At 40.1% G+C, this 18,315-nt stretch overlaps 2 long non-coding RNA genes across 2 annotated transcripts in view; one reads left to right on the forward strand and one right to left on the reverse strand.

Annotated features, from left to right (window-relative positions):
* The window catches only part of LOC144333521 (uncharacterized), a 165,594-nt gene that overhangs the window by 87,804 nt on the left and 59,475 nt on the right, over positions 1-18,315 (reverse strand). The window lies entirely within an intron of this gene.
* On the forward strand, positions 70-8,684 carry LOC144338586 (uncharacterized). Its single transcript, XR_013412828.1, has 2 exons — positions 70-6,494; positions 7,150-8,684. It is a non-coding gene; the product is annotated as an uncharacterized LOC144338586 (long non-coding RNA).

Raw genomic sequence — 18,315 nt, forward strand, 5'->3', positions numbered from 1 at the left:
CGTTTATTCTGCTAACATTCAAATGACCCTGACCTTTTAGGAGTCCCCCCAAAAAAATCAAAGTGCAAGAGTCCACGTTATGAGGTGGTGGAATGAACCATCATAATAGTCTCATGTGATGGTGTTGACTGTGTGTTACACACTGCTCAGTGCTTCAGACATGTTGGCTTATAAAACTAGGAAAGCATCAACTGTCTTTCTCAAAGAATGGGGTGAGCATGAGGGGAGAGGGGAATGTTATAATACTACACTGAGTTTATGTGTTAATTTGGGGAGAATTAGCAGCCATGCAGTCCGTCAACATGTAGCTTCTATTCCTTTATTAAGGCCTTATTTTATGATATTTTCTTAAAGTTTAATATTTTTCTTCATAAAGTTCTTACACACTCTTCATTCCTACTTTATAGTTTCTATTGTTGTTGTAAAAAGGGGGGACTTACTCGATTTTCTAGTTAGTTATTATTGTTGTAAAGGAACACTTAATCTTTTGCAATTATGAAATATGTCTGACATCAAAAGGTACAAAGAATAAGAAAATGAGCACCCAATACCCACCATGCTGATAAGAATAAAAACAGTATACATACAGTTGAAGATCTCTGAGGACCTCCCTCCAAACTCATTCCTTTCTCTCTCATTAGAGTAACGACCCTCCCTGATAGGATGTGTCCTTTCCATTTATATCTTATGCTCTTATACTCCTTCACACATTGTATAGGATCATTTTGCATGTTTTTGATTTTGTGTGAACATAAACATTATATAGTATCATTTTGCCTGCCTTTAAACTTCATACAAATGTTATCCTACTGTATATCCTTCTGTGATTTGTTTTTTTGTTTTGTCTTGTTTTGTTCTCGTTCAATAGTGTGTGTGAGATTTCCCCACATTGATTCATGTAGCTCTGGGTCTGGTTTTTTTTTTTATTTTCACGGACACATAGTACCTTACAGTATAGAGTTATACCACAACCTATTCACCAATTCTGCTTTTTTTTTTTTTTTTTTTTTTTTTTTTTTTGACGGAGTCTCGCTTTGTCGCCTAGGCTGGAGTGCGGTAGCGCGATCTCGGCTCACTGCAAGCTCCACCTCCCGGATTCACGCCATTCTCCTGTCTCAGCCTCCCCAGTAGCTGGGACTACAGGCGCTGCCACCATGCCCGGCTAATTTTTTGTGTTTTTTAGTAGAGACAGAGTTTCACCGTGTTAGCCGGGATGGTCTCGATCTCCTGACCTCGTGATCCACCCGCCTCGGCCTCCCAAAGTGCTGGGATCTCTTGATCAACATTTAGGTTGCACGCATTTTCTTTTCACTCTTTCTTTCTTCTTCTTTTTTTTTTTTTTTTTTTTTTTTTTTTTTTGAGACGGAGTCTAGCTCTGTAGTCCAGGCTGGAGTTCAGTGGCGTGATCTCAGCTCACTGCAACCTCTGCCTCCCAGGTTCAAGCAATTCTCTTGCCTCAGCCTCCCAAGTAGCTGGGATTACAGGCATGCACCACCACACCCAGCTAATTTTTGTATTTTTAGTAGAGAGAGGGTTTCACCTTGTTGGCCAAGGTGGTCTCCGTCTCCTGACCTTGTGATCCGCCCACCTCAGCCTCCCGAAGTGCTGGGATTATAGGAATGAGCAACCACGGCCGGCCTTTTTTACTCTTTCAAACAATGTTGAAGGAATATTCCTGTGCATGCTTCCTTATGTGAGAATTTCATATATATATGAGATGTGTCTGTGTGTGTGTGTTTGTATCTTTATCAGATATTACCAACTTGCCCTTCAATGTAGTTTCACAAATGTCCTCTCCCATGGGCAGTGTATGAGAGCTCCTATGGTCCCATAGTCTCTTCAACACATGAAATTGTCAGACTTTCACATTTTTGCAAATCTGATATGTGCATAATATAATTACAGTGTAATTTTAATTTGATTTTCACTACTTAATTTGTGACCAAGCACAATTTCAAATATTCAGGTTTTCTCTTCTGTGAATTGACTCTTGGCATACTTTGGCTATTTTTCTGTAGGGTCCTTTGCATTATCTAATTGATTTGAAGGTCTTTTTATGTATTCTACATACTCATCACTTTTTTGTGAAATGTGTTGCATATATCCTCTCCTAGTCTGTAACTTCTCTTTTTACATTGTTTGTAATGTCTTTTGATGCATATAAACGTTTGAATTTCAATGTAGTCAAATCTATCCATGTTTTCCCATACTTGTTTCTGTTTTTTGTAAACTGTTTATAAACTGTCATTGTATACCCTGAGGTCAGAAAGATATTCTCCTATGTTTTTATCTGAAACTGTTATGTTTTTGGCTTTCCATATTCTTCCATATTGATTCTAGAATTAATTTTTGCATAGAGTGAGAGTTAGCAGAACCATTTTACTTTTTCCATAGATCAAGAACTATCTGTAGATAGATAACACTTGTCCCAGCTGATTGAATTGCCCATCATTTTGCCACTGGTTTGAAATGTCACCTCTGTCATGTAAAACAGCGGTTCCCAATCTTTTTGGCACCAGGGACCAGTTTTGTGGAAGACAATTTTTCCACGGACATGGGGGCAGGGATGGTTTCAGGATGATTCAAGGGCATTACATTTACTGTGCACTTTATTTCTATTATTATTACATTGTAATATATAATGAAATAATTATACAACTCACCATAATGCAGAATCAGTGGGATCCCTGAGCTCGTTTTCCTGCAACTAGATGGTCCCATCTTGGGGTGATGGGAGACAGTGACAGATCATCAGGCATTAGATTATCATAAGGAGCATGCAACCTAGATCCTTCACATGTACAGTTCACAATAGGGTTTGTGCTCCTGTGAGAATCTAATGCCACTGCTGATCTGGCAGAAAGCGGAGCTCAGGCAGTAACACGAGCAATGAGGAGTGGCTGTAAACACAGACGAAGGTTTGCTCCTGCTGGCTGGCTCACTCCTAACCTGTCACTCAACCTCCTGCTGTACAGCCCGGTTTCTAACAGGTCACAGACCCATACCAGTCTGTGGCCGGGGGTTGGGGACCCCTGATGTAAAAAGTTTCTGTAGGGGTAGGGGTCTGTTTTAGGCTCTCTATTCTTATCTGTTGCTCTGTTTATCTAATCCTGTACCAAGTATCAAATGTTTTCATTTATGAGATTTTTTAAAATTTAAGCATTTAATTATTTAAATAGGTAATACATTTATATAAGGCAAAATAAGATATAAAAGAAAAAGTGTCCATCCCACATCCTTTCCCCCATTCCACTTCTAAACAGATAAACACAGATTTTTATGTATATTCAAGCAACTATAAATATATAATTATCCCTCCATCTTTTCACACAATTGTGATGTGTCATTTACACTAGATTTTTTACCTAACAGTATGCCCTGAAGATCTGCCATGTGAGTACATTGAGAGATTCCTCATGTTTTGTATAGGTTTATGGCTTTTTTTTTTGTATGGGAATAATATATGTATCATAGTTTATTTAACCATTCCCCTATTGATGAGCATTTAGGTTGTTTTCAATCTTAACTATTACAAACAACTCTGCATATGTCCCTTCCCTCTGCATATTCTGCAAATCTATCTTTAGAGTAAATTCTTAGATTTGTTAGATCAGAGAATACATACATTTCTAATGTGAATAGGTTTTTGCCAGATTGTCCTTCATGGAGACCAGATCAGTTTATACCCTAACAGCATTGTTTCCTCAGCCTTATCAACAGAGTATATATTTCAAATTCTTGGATTTTTAAAATCATTTTGACAGCTGAAAAATGGTATCTTGGTGTTGCTTTAATCTGCATTTCTATTATGAGCAAGGGAGAACCTTTTTCTGTGAACCACTTGATCATATCCTTTGCCAATTTTTCTATCGAGTTCTTGGTTCTTTATCTCATTGGTTTCTATGACCACTTTATAAATTAGGGAGATTAACCTTCTGATGAAAAGAGTATCCCCAATAAAGTTATCTTTGACTTTGTATTTTGGCATAAAGATTTCCTTAATGTAGTGTAAGTGTTCTATTTTTTTCTCTAAGGTCTTCTCTGTCTTAGGTCATAATTTGAAAGATCTTCCTGATCCCAAGATTACATAAGGATTTTCTCAAGTTTTCTTCTAGCATATTGTGGCATGATTTTGGCTTTTCAATCTTTGATCCATTTGGAAGTTATTCTGGTATATGGTGCTAGGTATGACCCTAACTTTATTTTTTTTCCACATGACCAACCAATGACCCCAACCACATTTATTGAACAGTTAATCATTTCTCCTACTGATCTTAGAAGCCAGTTTTTTTCATATACTAAGCTCCCATATGTGTATTCACTTCTATTTCTGGACTTTCTATTATAGTTGATTGGCCTGTCTTGCTGTTCATGCATCAGTTCCTCACTGTTTCAATTACTGAGACTATTATGTTTTAATATCTGGTAGAGCTAGTCCCCTGATAGTACTCTTCAGAGTTTTTCTGAATGTTTTTGTTTCTTATTTTTTCACATGAACTTTAGAATCAGCTTGTCTGGCTAAAAAATAAAATTGCTGATATTTTATTGAGCTCACATTAAATTTAGAAATTAACTTAGGGAGAATTGACATCTTTATGATGTTGAGTCTTCCTAGCCAAAAACATAGTCTTTCCAATTATTCAAGTCTTCTTTTGTGTCCTTTAGAAGTGTTTCAACATTTTCTTTGTATAGGACTTGCTCCTACCTTTAACTTTATTGAAAGGTAGTTTATTTTTGTTGTTGTCATTGTCACTACTCTTGTAAATTAGATATTTTCTTTCATTCTGTCTTCCAAATGGTTATATTTATACATGACGGTAGTTAATTCTTGTTTTTTAACTTTACGTATCCCTCTTACTAAATTCTCTCACTGTTGGCAATAGTTTCCCTGTAGGTTCTTCAGGGCTTCCAGGTATATAATCATCTACAAGTAGTGCTAATGTTACATCCTCCTTCCCAGCTTTTGTCTCTCTAATATTTTTCTTTTGCTTTGTTGCATCATTTAGTAGTACAGGGGCAGTCCAACAAATAACATCCTTTTTCTTTGCCCAAATTCTGAACCCACTGAGAATAAAACAGATGGAAGACAAAATATCATTTTATTGCTGACAAAGTTTAGGTATGAGAAAGTGTGGCTTCTATCTGCCCTACCCACTCATTCACAAGCAGCACTAGCCTGGGTGCACCCCTTTAACCATAGGCCATGGGCTCTGACATGGAGTATTTCCATCAAAAATCATTTTAAAAATATTATTTGATTCATATTTCCTCTTTAACCCAAGCCTGTTGGGTCAAAGTCTTTGTTTGATTGTTTCCATTTTCCACATAGAGGGTGATGTGATTTGGTTCTGTGTCCCCATCCAAATCTCATGTCTAATCATAATCCCCATGTATTGGGGGAGGGACTTGATGGGAGGTGATTGTATCATGCGGGTGATTTTCCTCATGCTGTTCTCATGATAGTGAGGGAGTTCTCATGAGATCTGATGGTTTAAAAGTGTGTGGCAGTTCTACCCCTCCCTCTCTTTCCCCTGCCACCATGTAAGACGTGCCTTGCTTCCCCTTTACCTTCCACCATGATTGAAGTTTCCTGCGGCCTCCCCAACCATGTGAAACTGTGAGTCAATTAAACCTCTTTTCTTTTTAAATTACCCAGTCTTAGATAGCTCTTTAAGGCAGTGTAAAAACAGACTAATACAGAAAATTGGTACCAGGAGAGTGAGGTACTACTATAAAGATACCTGAACATGTGGAAGCAACTTTGGGACTGGGTTACAGGCAGAAGTTGGAACAGTCTGGAGGGCTCAGAAGAAGACAGGAAGATGTGGGAAAGTTTAGAACTTCTTAGAGACTTGTTGAATGGTTGTGACCAAAATACTAACAGTAAAATGGACAATGAGAGCTGAGGTGCTCTCAGACAGAGATGAACAACTTATTGGGAACTGGAGTAAAGGTCACTCTTGCTATGCTTTAGCAGAGACTGGTGGGATTTTGCCCTTGCCCTAGAGATCTATGGAACTTTGAACTTGAGAGAGATGATTTAGGGTATCTGATGGAAGAAATTTCTAAGCAACAAAACAATCAAGATGTAACCTGGCTGTTTCTAAAAGTGTACAGTCATATGCATTCAAAAGAGATGATCTGAAATCGGAGCTTATGCTTAAAAGGGAAGTAGAGCAAAAAAGTTTAGAAAATCCCAGCCTGGCCAAGTGGTAGAAAAGGAAAACTCATTTTCTGGGGGGAAATTCAAGGCAACTACAGAAATTTGCATAGTAACAAGGAACCAAATGTTAATAGCCAAGACAATGGGAAAAATGTCTCTAGTGCATTTCAGAGATCTTCGTGGCAGCCCCTCCCATCACAGGCCTGGAGGTCTAGGAGGGAAAAATGGTTTCATGGACCAGGCCCAGGACCCGGCTGTTCTGTGCAGCCTCAGGACATGGCACTCTGCGTCCCAGCAGCTCCAGCTCCAGCCATGGCTAAAATGGGCCAAGGTACATCTCAGATCGTGCAAACCCCAAGCCTTGGCAGCTTCCATGTGGTGTTGGGCCTGTGGGTGTGCAGAAGACAAGAATCGGGGTTTGGGAACCTCCACCTAGATTTCAGAGGATGTATGGTAATGCCCTGATATCCAGGCAGAAGTCTGCCACAGAGGTGGAGTCCTCATGGAGAACCTCCATTAGGGCAGTGTGAATGGGAAATGTGAAGTTGGAGCCTCCACACAGAGTCCCCACTGAGGCACTGCCTAGTAGAGCTGTGAGAAGAAGGCCACTGTCCTTCAGACCCTAGAATGGTAGATCCACTGACAGCTTACACTGTACACCTGAAAAAGTCACGGGCACTTAGCACCAGCCCGTGAAAGCAGTCACAGGAGCTCTACCCTGCAGAGCACAGGGGTGGAGCTGCCCAAGGCCTTGGGAGTTCACTCCTTGCATCAGCATGCCCTGGATGTAAGACATGGAGTCAGAGGAGACTATTTTGGAGCTTTAAGATTTAATAACTGCCCTGCTGGGTTTCAGACTTGCATAGGGCCTATAGCCCCTTTGTTTTGGCCAACTTCTCCCTTTCAGAATGGAAGCATTTACCCAATGTCTGTACCCTCACTGTATCTTGGAGGTAACTAACTTGTTTTTATTTTTTATTTTACAGGCTCATAGGCAGAAAGGACTTCTCATATCTCAGATAAGACATTGGACTTCGACTTTTGAGTTAATGCTGGAATGAGTTAAGACTTTGGGGGACTGTTGGGAAAGCACAGCTGGTTTCAAAATGTGAGAAGAACATGATGTTTGGGAGGGGCCAGGGCAGAATGATATGTCTTGGCTCTGTCCCCACCCAAATCTCATGTCAAATTGCAATCCCTACATGTGAGGGGAGGGATCTGGTTTGAGGTGATTGGATCATGGGGGTGGTTTCCCTATGCTGTTCTCATGATAGTGAGTGAGTTCTCACAAGATCTGATGGTTTAAAAGTTTAAAAGTGGCAGTTCTTCCTTCACTGTCTTTCTCCTGCTGCTATGCAAGACATGCCTTGCTTCGCCTTCACCTTCCACCATGATTGTAAATTTCCTGAGGCCTCCCAGCCATTTAAACCAATTAAACCTCTTTTCTTTATAAAGTACCCAAACTCAGATAGTTCTTTATAGCAGTGTGAACATGGATTAATACAGAAGGGCTTTTTTGTTTTCTGATTTTAGTATTAATTTCTAATTTAAACTTTTGTAATTAGAGAATATTGTCTAAACCATCACTTTTACTTTTGTATGGATATATACTAGTTGATGATTTGATACCAGTATTCAAGGTGTAATGATCAAATCAGGATAATTGAGATATCCATCACCTTACACATTTATCTTTTCTTTCTGTTGGGAACATTACAGTGTCCATATTATTAATATTTTTATTTTTGTAATTTATCAAGGTTTTCTTGTTGTCTTATATTAATTGTCACAAACATTTTATGGCCAATTGAATTTTTCAATGGTAGATTATCTGTTTTTAGAATATAGATTTCAAAATGATATTTAGTCTTCTCTATCCTTAACTATTTCTTGTCCATTTGCCTAATATATACTATGATCACTGAATTAAGTCTTCCATTAATCATGTATTTATGGTTTATTTCCCCTTGTAGCTCCTGTAGTTTCAGTTTTATGAATATTGATGCTATATTGTTTTGTGCATAGATACCTATAACGGTTATGGACAATGACGTCCAGGTATGATACACATGTGTAGTCCACACCCACATTATATCAGGGTTGGTCTTTATGATCTATAGAATATGAAAATATCACAAAAATTATGGTATATATTACTTCTGATATTAGGTTATAAAAGACACCAGGACTTTCATCTTAGGTGCTCTCTGTTTCTCTCTCCCTCCCTCCCCCTTTCTCTCTGCTGCCCCAACAGCCAAATGAGCGAGCTTGGAGCTGCATCTGCCAGTCCCAGTAAAGCTTTCAGCTGATTTTATCCCTGGCCAGCAGCCTACTGCAGCCTCCTGAGGAACCCTGAACCAAGCCAGAACCACCCAGCTAAGCAGCTCCAAGATTCCTGATCTTCAGAAACTCTATGAAATAATAAATGTTCATTGTGTTAAACTGCTAAATGTTAGGGTAATTTGATATGCATCAATGGATAATAAATATGTTAATTGTAAATAGCAACCTTTACATATAACATGCCTGTCTTTGACTCATTTAATGCTTTCTGACTTGAGATCCTGTTTGTCTAATTATGATCTTTGTCTTCGTGTCTGCATTTGATGGATAGACCTTTGCCAAAATGTTTATTTTAAATCTATATGAATGGCTTTGCTTTAGGTATAATATGTCTCTTTTATACTGCTTAGTATTTCTTTCTTTGTGACAGTCTTTTTCTTTTAATAGGTGATTTTAGCCTGTTCACATTTATTAATATGACTGATGTATTTGGTCTTGGCTTCTGCATATTTTTCAGTATTGATGTTACTTTGCTGAGTTCTTTACTATGAACTCTCTTTTCTTTGTGTGTGTGTGTGTGAAGTTAGTTTGACAGTTAGAAAAACTGCATTTTTGTTTTAGTGGTTATATTTGTACTTAGGACTTTATATAACTTCTTTAGTTCTCTACTTCTTTAGATAGCATCTATTAGTTCCCTCCTATGAACAATGATAAAGCGGTGTACTTCTTTCTTCTCCTTTCCTTTTCTTTTCTCCACTTCTCAATTTATGTCATTTATATTACTTTTTCGGTATATACTTCTGTACTGTTAAATAGGCATATAGTTCAATCACTTGATTTGTCAGCTTTAAAATACATGCTTTTACTCTTGGTTGTAAAAGTTTAAGCAAACAGCAAACACTCTATCTTCAATCTTCCTCCTGATCCTCTCATAATTTATATTCATTGTATCATTCCTATATTTTTTGAACATTATTTATCTTCTATTCCTCAGCCTAATCTTCACACTGTTTTTAGTTTTTTAGTTATTTTGCTCCAACTTCCCTAATTAACTATTGGTTGATTATGCTGAAATCATGCATGTTCAAAATTGCTTGTCTATAGCCTTTATAACTGAAGAACTGCTCACTGAAGAGCACTTGGGCTGGATATAAAAATCCTCAGGTGTCATTTTCTTATCTTGAGGACTCTGTAGATGTTACTCCTCTGTCTTATAACATTAAAAGTTAATTTGAATAAATCTAAGGCTATTCTTATCTCTTTTTTTCCTCTATACATGACCTAAACTTACCTGGATTATCAAGATTCTTCCTTTATCTGTAAGGTAGAATACATTTACCAGACTATGTCTTGGTATTACCATGAATTAATATATATAGTCAATCCTACTTTATTTCAGGAAGTAGCCTCTTGAATTAAGCTTTAAATATTCATTCTGTACTATTATATTGGTTAACTGCTTTGAGGACTCCAAAAGTCCACAAGTTGAATCTTCATTGCCTGTTTTATATACCAATCATTTTGTTTCCCCCAATCCTTTCAAAAAATATTCTTCCATTTCATTTTGCTTGCTTTTCTCATTTTTATCCTCTAGTTCACTTACTGTTTTCCTCAAAGTACATTCTCCTTTGTACTTATTCTAAGCTATCTTCATTTCTGGATGATTTCTTTTATATTCCCTTCTTGGATTTTGCCAGCTAATGTATTTTTTCTTTCTATAATCATACCTTTTCTTCCCTGGGCTTTTTCATCTTTGCTTTGTTGTCTTGCTTCATATAGGCAATAACTCCAAAAAGATTTTTTAATTCACGATAATGTTTGGTCCAAATTTTTATCTGCTGTGGCAACCTTTCTCTGGGGAGTAGTCTTTGTCTATTAATAAACTTGTGAATATTTTCTTTTTAACTTAGTACACAAAATTATCTTTGTATTGATGCATTTCTTATAATATCTTTGTTTTGATGCTCTATTAGATCCTTGTTATTACTCCTCATAGCACTAAAAATCTTTGCTAGCACTGAATAAGTTGAGTTCAGTTTTCCTAGACTTTCCACTGCCAGACAAGAGAATACTTTGGTTGGGGAAAGATGGAATCCCTCACTTGCTGGTTTTTACTAGAAGGGCCTGTTCTCTGCTGCCACAGAAACAAATTGCTTCTGAAAAGAGGTTCACCCTTATGATTTTTTGTGTAGCCCTGCATCTTCAGTTTTTCTCAACCAAATCAAGTCCAAGAAGTATTTTCCCATTAGCACATTTAACTCCAGTTATTGCACCTGTTTTTGAAAATAGGAGATATAGCTTTTGCATCTCTGAATATATACCCCTTACTTTTAGGAAGAATATTTTTGCCTAGCTATCTCATCAAAGAGATCTTTCTGGGAGCTTCTTTCTCTTCATTTCCTCCTATTTGTTTTTTCCTAATCTCAGCTTCTTTGGACAATTCTTACACATATTTGGGAGTCTTGGGTAATACCTGTCCTCAAGTTTTGCCAAAAATAGAGTTTATTTTTTCATCCTTTTTGTTGCTTTTGGATGATTTCTAAGAGAAGGAGAAATATGCTGATTTATACAACCGTATCTATTCCAGATGTACACACTGTCTTAATTACCAACATTTTAAAATAAGTCTTACTTTTTGCTAGGGCAAATTTAACCACCTTGTTCCTTTTCTTCAATTGTTTAACTGTTACTGAAGCTTAGTTCTTTCATATAAATTTTAGAATAAGTTTTAAAAATTATATACACACATACACACAGACACACACTGTTGGTATTTTATTTTAATCCTAATAAATATATTATTAATTTAGAGAAAATTGACACCTTCATAACATTGACTCTTCCTATCCATTAATATTATATATTTTTATTTTGATCTTTGATAACTTAAAGTTTTATATTTTTTCCCAAAAGGTCTCTTATGTATTTTGTTAGATTTATTCCTAAGTACCTTATTTTTTCTGTGCATATTATAAATGCTATCTTTTTAAACATTTATTTTTAATACTTTGTTGTGGTATATGGGAATACAATTGATTTTTGTATGTTGATTTTATTTGTAGTGAGCAAATTCACTTAGTTCTCATTAATTTTAATAGTTTGTCTGTAGATGCTCTTAGATTTCTACATAAATCGTTATATCCTATCATAATCAATCACAATCTAGCTTGTTTCTTTATCTTGCCTTACTATTCTGGTGAGGAATTCCAGTGTAATGTTTAATTGAAGCAGTGATTGCAGATATCCTTGCATAATTCCTAATTTTAAAGAAAGTGCTTCAAATATTTTCCCACCACATACTGTGTTAGCTGTAAGTTCTTGGTAGAAACTACTTTTCAGGTTTGGAAATATCCCTTATATTACTAGTTTGCTGAGAACTTTATCATAAATGGACATAGAATTTCATAAAATCATTTTTCTAATTCATTGGGACCATTGTTTTTTTTTTCTCTTAACTTGCTAATATTTGGGATTGAGTTAATAGATTTCAAAATGTTACATAATCTTTGCATTAATGAAATAAACACAGCTAGTCACAATGTTTTAATAAACTGCTGGATTTGGCGATTAAGGGATCATTCATTAGTCTTACTTATCTTCACGACATCTTTTTCCAACACTTTATTTTTAACCTATCTGGATCCTTATGTTTTAAGTGTGTTTGGGGTAAAAAGCATACAGCCAAAATGGGGTAGATAGACATATTTGTTTATTTTTGCCCAATATTACCATCCTTATCTTTTAACTAGAGATTTTGATCGATTTACATTTACTGCAGTTCCTCATATATTTGGGTTTATATCTACCATCTTATTGTCTGCTTTTTGCTTACCCTGCTTCTCTTTGCTTCTTTATTTACTTTCATTTTCCATCCTCTTTTGAATTAATCAAGGCTTTTCTTTAATTCATTTTTTCCTTTACTGGTTTATAAGTTATACATTTTATTTCTACTTTTTTACTAGTTACCTTTAAATTTTTAACATGCATTCTTAACACAATCTAAAATGAAGTAATATTTTTCCTCCTCCCCAGCAACACAAAGACTTTAGAATGCTTCACCTTAAATTACTCTTCTTCCCATCTTATACAATGTTACTTTCTAGTATTTTAGTTCTACCTTGATTTTTGACCCCCAACTAGTCATAATCCTTAATATTATATTATTGTTTGACAGTCAGTGTTTGTTTAAATGTATCCTCATATTTACTTTCCTTACCCAGCGATCCTTTTTGCATCACATTCCCTCTTTTTGGGTTCAATATCCTTCTTCCCAAATATGCCTTTAGAAGTTCCTTTAGTGAAGGTTTTTGGTGATAAACTCTCTCATATCCAGGATCTCCCCTTGTTTCTCCTCTGTAATTACTTGGACGTGCTTCATGGTCCCCATATCCCACTTTGTCGCTTCGAGGACTCTTATTACGCTTATTTTAAATTATTGTTCCTCCTGGTCTGTTAGCTCTCTCCCTCAGATGCAATCATCTATATCTCAGATGCGATCAAGGACTGATGGGAACTGGGGAGGTGGTAAGCTCAAGGGCTGATCTATTCACTGTGCATGTTATTATCACTGTCACTGGTGTTTCTACCCTGCAGTGGCAACAGGATGGGCAGTGACCCATTGAGGGCAATGTGGGGGAAATTCAAGGGTGCCATATAATCCTATGGTCCCTGTACTCCTCTGTCTGGCTTCATGACTGGCTTTGTGCCCTGGACTCCCTGGAGAGAGATGTCTTTTCTGTAAAAGCCAGAACTTTTGCATTAATTGCACTGTCATTTGGGGCTGGTTTCTTTTTTAAAGCAAAAAAAAAGTAGATCAGAAATGGTCTCATTTGATGGTCTGTTTTCAAACTGTTGCCTTTTATCAACCCAAACCTCAGCTCTGGGGAGATTTAGAAGATCATACGTTTCTTGTATTTGTTTAGTGTCCTAATCAGGTCCCAGTCAGCTTTGCTATCCAGTCACAACTCACATAATAGCCTTCCACAAACCCACAACAAACTCCCGAAGAGCCCTGCAACACACATGGAGCTCCAAGGCCTTCCGGAGTCACTTACCCCACATCAGCCACCCCACATACCCAGGCACAAAGTCAGACACATTCAACACTCCCATGCATGTCACATGCAGCCTGCATCACCCACAAGCACACACATATCACACATGCACACTTATCCTGGCACAGGCTCACACTCCGGCCCACAGACAGGTCAACACACACTCACACGCATTCTCTTTGGGTAATAAAATCTAAAAGCAATGCCAAAGGCCCTGACTGCACAAAGCTGAAGTCAAATCTTCAAACTTCCCTAGAGCCTTGGAGGTGAGTATAAAGGCAAGCCTCACCCACCATTTCTGAGCCCTGAGGACAAATTCTTCCTGCATTGCCTTTGAAGTCAGGAGCCTTACACATTTAGTGGTGGCTTTAAAAGTCTTTCATTATAGACATTTTGGTGTCCTATTTTTCTGAACAAAAATGGAATCTATTTCCTTTTCCAAATTCTAAATAAACATACACAAGAATTTCATAGATTCACAGAATAAAGGTGCTTTGTGGACAAAAGATTTTCCTTCAAGAAAAGCTGCAATGCTGCACCCACTCTCCATGTGCCCCTGTGACCAATAGTGCCCCATGTAGAATCAAGACTCAGCCTGGGGCCATGATCAGTTCAGGGTATCACCATGATTAAGGCATTTATCATTCTGCATCATGGATGGGATTTTTAAGATCATGGTCCAGCACTTATTTGACTAAGGAAGAGGAGACCAAGAAAGGGACACAGCTGCCCAGGGTCACCAGGACACTCTGTGAGGGCAGTACTGTCAGAGGTGGGATGCAGAATACTGAGGTGTACAGAGCCTCCATGTTTGGGGAGATAAGCACCAAAGATGGCTCTGAGTGACCTTGTCTCTAAAAGGGGGATCAGGATGGTGGCTACATTAGGGGTGTGTTGAGGCTCAGATAAGGTGCATGTATTATTGAGCTTGTAGTAAGGACTCAAAAAATAAGCACACACACTCACACACACAGTACTACAATGACAGCCAGCTCCTCACGTCTTGGTGGCACACCTGGTACTGCTACCTCAAATCTTCCACCAAAGAGAGCGTGCCACCATCACCATGGTCATAGGTATGTAAGGAAAAGAGGAAGCACCCCGGGGGAGGATTCCTGGTCCTAGCCTCTCACCCCACAAAAAAACTCACTCTATGACTTTAGACAAGTACTATCTTCTCATTATATGAACTTGGTCAAGTCACTGAACTTTTTTAAAATTAATTTTTATTTTTATTTTAAGTTCCGGGGTACATGTGCAGGATGTGCAGGTTTGTTACATAGGTAAACGTGTGCCACAGTGGTTTGCTGCACCCATCAACCCATCACCTAGGTATTAAGCCCAGTATGCATTAGCTATTTATCCTGATGCTCTCCCTCCCCCCACCCCTACCCCCACAGGCCCCAGTGTGTGTTGTTCCTCTCCATGTGTCCATGTGTTCTCATTGTTCAGTTCCTACTTATAAATGAGAACATGCGGTGTTTGGTTTTCTGTCCCTGCGTTAGTTTGCTGAGGATAATGACTTCTAAGTTTTAAGGGACAAAAATAGTGCAAGCTCAGAAGCCTGTTTTCAGAACTAAAGAAAAAGCACATCAAACACCACCCAGAGTGCCAAGTAGCCAGCTCTCGGTGATGTCAGCCATTGTGACTTTTTAGTTTGAGAATTAAAGTGGCTTCTTGACATGCTTTAATAGTAGGGGTCTGGATTGTGGCCTGGCCCAGGGGTGGCCACAGAGCCCAGGAGAAGCCTCGGTGAGTGATCTGGGAGGGTTGTCATAGGCCTGAGCTGATACCTCTTCCCTGGCCACCCCACACCCTAGGCCTGGCTCCTCTGTGTCTCTTCTGGAACCAAGCCAAAATGACTGTTCATCTTGTGGCCTTGTGGGCGGCTGTCAGGTTTATAAGGACTTGACTTTGACAACACAGGTTGCTGGGCCTGCAGTCGGGAGAGTGTTTGTTGCCCAGGCCCAGCCAGGTGAGGTGGGCCAAGTCAGCGGGAAAGAGATAAATTAGGGCTCTGTCCCAAAGAGGTGAGAGCACCAGACACATGTCATGTTAACACTGTAACAGCAACTGACAGTTGATACGGTTTGGCTCTGTGTCCCCACCCAAATCTCGTGTTGAATTGTAATCCACAATGTTAGGGAAGGGACCTGGTGGGAAGTGACTGGATCATGGGGGCAGATTTCCCTCTTGCTGTTCTAGTGATAGTGATTGACTTCTTATGAGTTCTCGTTGTTTGAAAGTATGTAGCACTTCTCCCTTTGCCCTTGTGCTCATGCTTCTCTCTCTCTCTCTCTCTCTCTCTCTCTCTCTCTCTCTCTCTCTCCTGCCACCATTTGAAGACATGCTTGCTTCCCCTTCACCCTTCCACCATGATCATAACTTTCCTTAGGCCTCCCCAGCCATGCCTCCTGTACAGCCTGTGGCACTGTGAGTTAATTAAACCTCTTTTCTTTATAAATTACCTTGTCTTAGTTAGTTCCTTATAGTAGTGTGAGAATGCACTAATACAACAGTATTGGCCCATTTTTCTACATCGGTGCCAGTTGGTCTGCAGTCTGGCAGCCATCAGCTGTCATGTGGGAGCAGGTCAAAAATGCAAATTCTTGGACCCCCATCCCAGACCTACTGAATCAAAATTTCCTGGGTGGAGTACAGCAGTTTGTTTTCACAAGCCCTCCAGGTGATGCACACTAAAGTTTAAGAAGCACTGTTCTATATTACCTCCGATTATATTATCTCTATTTATCATCATTTTCCAGAAGCAGCAGCTGAGGCTACAGCAGGTTAAGGAAGTTGCCCGAGGTTTTAAAGCAAGGAAGCAATGAAAGCAAAATTCAAACGTGGATGTAGCTGACTCTTCCCTCACCCATCTGGGGGTGTTGAGTTCCTTGGCCTAAAGGAGAGCTAGTGGAAGCTGGAGAACCTGCTTGTGGAGGGGCTTCCTGTCTAAGGTGGTCTTAGTCCATTTTACATTCCTATAGAGGAATACTTGAAGCTTGATAATTTATAAAGTAAAGAGGTTTGCTTGGCTTATGGTTCTGCAGGCTATTCAAGAAGCATGGCACCAGCACCTGCTTCTGGTGAAGGCTGAGGAAGCTTCCAATCATGGCAGAAGGTGAAGGGGGAGCAGGTGTGTCACATAGCAAGCGATAGAGCAAGAAAGTGAGGAGGGTGTGCCAGGCTCTTTTAAACACCAGCTCTCTGTGAACTAATAGTAGCGCACTCATTACTTCAGGGACAGCAACAAGCCATTCATGAGGGACCCACCCCCAAGACCCAAATACCTCCCATTAGGCCCCATCATCAACACTGGGATCAAATTTCACCATGAGATTTGGAGGGGACACATACCCAAACTATATCAGGTGGCAAGCCAGTGGCCTCAGCCCCTGGCTTGTGACTTGAAGTTTAAACTCTAAGGCTCAACCCAGGAGTTCTACCTGGAGGAGGTAGTTGGTAAGTGATGAGGGCTGGTGGGAACACATGCTGTGGAGAGAAGAGAGGGCCAGAGCCAGCTCTTGGAGAGTACCCACTTCAGCTCCTGCCAGGTGCCCTTGCCACCTGCTCATGTGCTCCCCTCCCTGGCAGACCACCGCACCTGCCAGATGCCAGGGATGAAGCTGGTCCAACCCACCAGACTGGAGCTACCCAAGTATATGGCTGGTCTTGCTCTTCTCTGACCCCATTGCCCAGCTGAGGGCCTGGCTGATTCTGAAGCTGCATGGTCAAGTGAAGCAAGGAATAAACCACTCTTTTCTGGCAGATTGACTAGGGAAGGCACCAGGCAAGGCCTTGCAGACCTTAAGTTGCATAAATACGTGGGCAAGCAGGAGGTTGTGGGAAATGTGTTCCTGGTGACAGTTTCACAGTTCCCTGACTGAGGAAAAGCATGGCGGTAGGAGAACGTGGAGTGTGTTGTTTCAGCTTCTCTCTAGTTCTTATGAGATAAGAGTATGAAAGGTAGATTTGGAAGCCATCATGGAAGGCCTGTACTGTCAATAGAGGGATTTAGGTTATTCTATAGGTACTAGGGAGCCATGGAAGGCATTAGAACAGGACAGTGATGGGATCATATGGAGTATTGGGCTGTAGAGGGATTGAGCAGAACCCCTGTGTCCTGAAGCCTATTCTGTGCCAAGCACTGCACCTACTGCTTCCTGAGTGCACCCTCATCTTAGAACTGAGGCTCAAGGTGTCTGCTCAAGGGAGCACAGCTAGTAAGCAGCAAAGGAGAATTTGCACCAAGGTCTATGTGACGCCAGAGCGCAGTCCCGGGCTCCTCCACTACCGCTCAATCTCTGTCTGAGCTGTCTCCAGGGTTTGGCTCCTGGGTGGGAGTGGGGCTTGGAGTTTCCTGCCTCTGCCTAGAGTATAAAGTCAGTGCTAAGACCCTGGCCCCTCATAGGGACTCCCATGGGGTCAGCCTGGGGCTTAGGGGTGCATGCAGGTGGAAAAGACGCCCAGGAGAGGAGAATGTAGGCATGAAGGGCAGAGCTTGGCTGGGAGGCAAAGCCTGTCCCCAAAGCCCTTGCCAGGACTCCTGACCTGACCTCTGAGCCCTGGGCTTGGAGGCCGCCTCTCTGCATGGCAGTGCAACAGGGCCAGGGGCCGTTGGGTCAGGGGTGGGGTCAGGGTTGGGGGACGGGTGGGGGGACGGGGTTGGGGGTGTCCAGGTCAGCAAGCTCTAGAAGGCAAAGCGTGGGATCGGGAGAACCCAGTATCCCCCTTTCAGAGGGACCAGAGACCTCCACAACGTCTTTGATTCCACGAGATCTTAGAAACAGGGAGAGAAAACGAGAGACAGACTGA

This window comes from Macaca mulatta, chromosome 1, assembly GCF_049350105.2.
Source record: "Macaca mulatta isolate MMU2019108-1 chromosome 1, T2T-MMU8v2.0, whole genome shotgun sequence".
Lineage (NCBI taxonomy): Eukaryota > Metazoa > Chordata > Mammalia > Primates > Cercopithecidae > Macaca > Macaca mulatta.